Below are 5,919 nucleotides of genomic sequence, written 5' to 3'. Positions count from 1 at the left end.
TCGTGTCGCTCCGGAACCGAATGTCGACGGAACGAAATGACAACGGTAGATCCTTATTCCTGGTGCTCGTGGCTCTCTAAAACCATACACTTGTTCTCCTCTGTCTCTTACCTGTGTCGAGATAATCGAGAATCATGGAGCGTTCGTGTCGCTCCGGAACCGAAAGTCGTCGGATCGAAACGAGAACGTTAGATCCATATTCCTGATCGTTGAGGCACTCTAAAACTATTAGGCTGTTTTGCTCTCTGATGCCCGTGGACCGAGAGAACGTAGAATAACGGAGCGATCGTGTCGCTCCGGAGCCCGAGCGAAAAAATTCTAAGTCCCCGTTCGTGTCGCTCCGGAGCCCGAGCGAAAAAATTCTAAGTCCCCGTTCGTGTCGCTCCGGAACCGAATGTCGACGGAACGAAATGACAACGGTAGATCCTTATTCCTGGTGCTCGTGGCTCTCTAAAACCATACACTTGTTCTCCTCTGTCTCTTACCTGTGTCGAGATAATCGAGAATCATGGAGCGTTCGTGTCGCTCCGGAACCGAAAGTCGTCGGATCGAAACGAGAACGTTAGATCCATATTCCTGATCGTTGAGGCACTCTAAAACTATTAGGCTGTTTTGCTCTCTGATGCCCGTGGACCGAGAGAACGTAGAATAACGGAGCGATCGTGTCGCTCCGGAGCCCGAGCGAAAAAATTCTAAGTCCCCGTTCGTGTCGCTCCGGAGCCCGAGCGAAAAAATTCTAAGTCCCCGTTCGTGTCGCTCCGGAACCGAATGTCGACGGAACGAAATGACAACGGTAGATCCTTATTCCTGGTGCTCGTGGCTCTCTAAAACCATACACTTGTTCTCCTCTGTCTCTTACCTGTGTCGAGATAATCGAGAATCATGGAGCGTTCGTGTCGCTCCGGAACCGAAAGTCGTCGGATCGAAACGAGAACGTTAGATCCATATTCCTGATCGTTGAGGCACTCTAAAACTATTAGGCTGTTTTGCTCTCTGATGCCCGTGGACCGAGAGAACGTAGAATAACGGAGCGATCGTGTCGCTCCGGAGCCCGAGCGAAAAAATTCTAAGTCCCCGTTCGTGTCGCTCCGGAGCCCGAGCGAAAAAATTCTAAGTCCCCGTTCGTGTCGCTCCGGAACCGAATGTCGACGGAACGAAATGACAACGGTAGATCCTTATTCCTGGTGCTCGTGGCTCTCTAAAACCATACACTTGTTCTCCTCTGTCTCTTACCTGTGTCGAGATAATCGAGAATCATGGAGCGTTCGTGTCGCTCCGGAACCGAAAGTCGTCGGATCGAAACGAGAACGTTAGATCCATATTCCTGATCGTTGAGGCACTCTAAAACTATTAGGCTGTTTTGCTCTCTGATGCCCGTGGACCGAGAGAACGTAGAATAACGGAGCGATCGTGTCGCTCCGGAGCCCGAGCGAAAAAATTCTAAGTCCCCGTTCGTGTCGCTCCGGAGCCCGAGCGAAAAAATTCTAAGTCCCCGTTCGTGTCGCTCCGGAACCGAATGTCGACGGAACGAAATGACAACGGTAGATCCTTATTCCTGGTGCTCGTGGCTCTCTAAAACCATACACTTGTTCTCCTCTGTCTCTTACCTGTGTCGAGATAATCGAGAATCATGGAGCGTTCGTGTCGCTCCGGAACCGAAAGTCGTCGGATCGAAACGAGAACGTTAGATCCATATTCCTGATCGTTGAGGCACTCTAAAACTATTAGGCTGTTTTGCTCTCTGATGCCCGTGGACCGAGAGAACGTAGAATAACGGAGCGATCGTGTCGCTCCGGAGCCCGAGCGAAAAAATTCTAAGTCCCCGTTCGTGTCGCTCCGGAGCCCGAGCGAAAAAATTCTAAGTCCCCGTTCGTGTCGCTCCGGAACCGAATGTCGACGGAACGAAATGACAACGGTAGATCCTTATTCCTGGTGCTCGTGGCTCTCTAAAACCATACACTTGTTCTCCTCTGTCTCTTACCTGTGTCGAGATAATCGAGAATCATGGAGCGTTCGTGTCGCTCCGGAACCGAAAGTCGTCGGATCGAAACGAGAACGTTAGATCCATATTCCTGATCGTTGAGGCACTCTAAAACTATTAGGCTGTTTTGCTCTCTGATGCCCGTGGACCGAGAGAACGTAGAATAACGGAGCGATCGTGTCGCTCCGGAGCCCGAGCGAAAAAATTCTAAGTCCCCGTTCGTGTCGCTCCGGAGCCCGAGCGAAAAAATTCTAAGTCCCCGTTCGTGTCGCTCCGGAACCGAATGTCGACGGAACGAAATGACAACGGTAGATCCTTATTCCTGGTGCTCGTGGCTCTCTAAAACCATACACTTGTTCTCCTCTGTCTCTTACCTGTGTCGAGATAATCGAGAATCATGGAGCGTTCGTGTCGCTCCGGAACCGAAAGTCGTCGGATCGAAACGAGAACGTTAGATCCATATTCCTGATCGTTGAGGCACTCTAAAACTATTAGGCTGTTTTGCTCTCTGATGCCCGTGGACCGAGAGAACGTAGAATAACGGAGCGATCGTGTCGCTCCGGAGCCCGAGCGAAAAAATTCTAAGTCCCCGTTCGTGTCGCTCCGGAGCCCGAGCGAAAAAATTCTAAGTCCCCGTTCGTGTCGCTCCGGAACCGAATGTCGACGGAACGAAATGACAACGGTAGATCCTTATTCCTGGTGCTCGTGGCTCTCTAAAACCATACACTTGTTCTCCTCTGTCTCTTACCTGTGTCGAGATAATCGAGAATCATGGAGCGTTCGTGTCGCTCCGGAACCGAAAGTCGTCGGATCGAAACGAGAACGTTAGATCCATATTCCTGATCGTTGAGGCACTCTAAAACTATTAGGCTGTTTTGCTCTCTGATGCCCGTGGACCGAGAGAACGTAGAATAACGGAGCGATCGTGTCGCTCCGGAGCCCGAGCGAAAAAATTCTAAGTCCCCGTTCGTGTCGCTCCGGAGCCCGAGCGAAAAAATTCTAAGTCCCCGTTCGTGTCGCTCCGGAACCGAATGTCGACGGAACGAAATGACAACGGTAGATCCTTATTCCTGGTGCTCGTGGCTCTCTAAAACCATACACTTGTTCTCCTCTGTCTCTTACCTGTGTCGAGATAATCGAGAATCATGGAGCGTTCGTGTCGCTCCGGAACCGAAAGTCGTCGGATCGAAACGAGAACGTTAGATCCATATTCCTGATCGTTGAGGCACTCTAAAACTATTAGGCTGTTTTGCTCTCTGATGCCCGTGGACCGAGAGAACGTAGAATAACGGAGCGATCGTGTCGCTCCGGAGCCCGAGCGAAAAAATTCTAAGTCCCCGTTCGTGTCGCTCCGGAGCCCGAGCGAAAAAATTCTAAGTCCCCGTTCGTGTCGCTCCGGAACCGAATGTCGACGGAACGAAATGACAACGGTAGATCCTTATTCCTGGTGCTCGTGGCTCTCTAAAACCATACACTTGTTCTCCTCTGTCTCTTACCTGTGTCGAGATAATCGAGAATCATGGAGCGTTCGTGTCGCTCCGGAACCGAAAGTCGTCGGATCGAAACGAGAACGTTAGATCCATATTCCTGATCGTTGAGGCACTCTAAAACTATTAGGCTGTTTTGCTCTCTGATGCCCGTGGACCGAGAGAACGTAGAATAACGGAGCGATCGTGTCGCTCCGGAGCCCGAGCGAAAAAATTCTAAGTCCCCGTTCGTGTCGCTCCGGAGCCCGAGCGAAAAAATTCTAAGTCCCCGTTCGTGTCGCTCCGGAACCGAATGTCGACGGAACGAAATGACAACGGTAGATCCTTATTCCTGGTGCTCGTGGCTCTCTAAAACCATACACTTGTTCTCCTCTGTCTCTTACCTGTGTCGAGATAATCGAGAATCATGGAGCGTTCGTGTCGCTCCGGAACCGAAAGTCGTCGGATCGAAACGAGAACGTTAGATCCATATTCCTGATCGTTGAGGCACTCTAAAACTATTAGGCTGTTTTGCTCTCTGATGCCCGTGGACCGAGAGAACGTAGAATAACGGAGCGATCGTGTCGCTCCGGAGCCCGAGCGAAAAAATTCTAAGTCCCCGTTCGTGTCGCTCCGGAGCCCGAGCGAAAAAATTCTAAGTCCCCGTTCGTGTCGCTCCGGAACCGAATGTCGACGGAACGAAATGACAACGGTAGATCCTTATTCCTGGTGCTCGTGGCTCTCTAAAACCATACACTTGTTCTCCTCTGTCTCTTACCTGTGTCGAGATAATCGAGAATCATGGAGCGTTCGTGTCGCTCCGGAACCGAAAGTCGTCGGATCGAAACGAGAACGTTAGATCCATATTCCTGATCGTTGAGGCACTCTAAAACTATTAGGCTGTTTTGCTCTCTGATGCCCGTGGACCGAGAGAACGTAGAATAACGGAGCGATCGTGTCGCTCCGGAGCCCGAGCGAAAAAATTCTAAGTCCCCGTTCGTGTCGCTCCGGAGCCCGAGCGAAAAAATTCTAAGTCCCCGTTCGTGTCGCTCCGGAACCGAATGTCGACGGAACGAAATGACAACGGTAGATCCTTATTCCTGGTGCTCGTGGCTCTCTAAAACCATACACTTGTTCTCCTCTGTCTCTTACCTGTGTCGAGATAATCGAGAATCATGGAGCGTTCGTGTCGCTCCGGAACCGAAAGTCGTCGGATCGAAACGAGAACGTTAGATCCATATTCCTGATCGTTGAGGCACTCTAAAACTATTAGGCTGTTTTGCTCTCTGATGCCCGTGGACCGAGAGAACGTAGAATAACGGAGCGATCGTGTCGCTCCGGAGCCCGAGCGAAAAAATTCTAAGTCCCCGTTCGTGTCGCTCCGGAGCCCGAGCGAAAAAATTCTAAGTCCCCGTTCGTGTCGCTCCGGAACCGAATGTCGACGGAACGAAATGACAACGGTAGATCCTTATTCCTGGTGCTCGTGGCTCTCTAAAACCATACACTTGTTCTCCTCTGTCTCTTACCTGTGTCGAGATAATCGAGAATCATGGAGCGTTCGTGTCGCTCCGGAACCGAAAGTCGTCGGATCGAAACGAGAACGTTAGATCCATATTCCTGATCGTTGAGGCACTCTAAAACTATTAGGCTGTTTTGCTCTCTGATGCCCGTGGACCGAGAGAACGTAGAATAACGGAGCGATCGTGTCGCTCCGGAGCCCGAGCGAAAAAATTCTAAGTCCCCGTTCGTGTCGCTCCGGAGCCCGAGCGAAAAAATTCTAAGTCCCCGTTCGTGTCGCTCCGGAACCGAATGTCGACGGAACGAAATGACAACGGTAGATCCTTATTCCTGGTGCTCGTGGCTCTCTAAAACCATACACTTGTTCTCCTCTGTCTCTTACCTGTGTCGAGATAATCGAGAATCATGGAGCGTTCGTGTCGCTCCGGAACCGAAAGTCGTCGGATCGAAACGAGAACGTTAGATCCATATTCCTGATCGTTGAGGCACTCTAAAACTATTAGGCTGTTTTGCTCTCTGATGCCCGTGGACCGAGAGAACGTAGAATAACGGAGCGATCGTGTCGCTCCGGAGCCCGAGCGAAAAAATTCTAAGTCCCCGTTCGTGTCGCTCCGGAGCCCGAGCGAAAAAATTCTAAGTCCCCGTTCGTGTCGCTCCGGATTGCTGAGTCGAATTGTGTGCAAGTGCCAGCGGCGTAGTGTTTCTTCGGCCGTTGCGCAGTATTGCCGGCGGGGTATCGTTTCGTCGTTCGTGGTGTACGACTAGTGGGATATTTACCTACGTATAAATAATCTGCGCATGAATGGCGGGAGTATTTAACGGGTGCGTTCGATAGAGAATATGGTCAAGTACACGGTCGTATTGGTCCGATTTGTTTCAACGAGATTCCCTCTGTCCCTATCTTTTTTTTTCTATGCCGACGTTCTATATGCCAGCGGCGTATTGCTTTCTCGC

This window comes from Calliopsis andreniformis, unplaced genomic scaffold (assembly GCF_051401765.1).
Source record: "Calliopsis andreniformis isolate RMS-2024a unplaced genomic scaffold, iyCalAndr_principal scaffold0442, whole genome shotgun sequence".
Lineage (NCBI taxonomy): Eukaryota > Metazoa > Arthropoda > Insecta > Hymenoptera > Andrenidae > Calliopsis > Calliopsis andreniformis.
The sequence above is the reverse complement of the archived record's forward strand: the minus strand, read 5'-3'. Positions refer to the sequence as shown.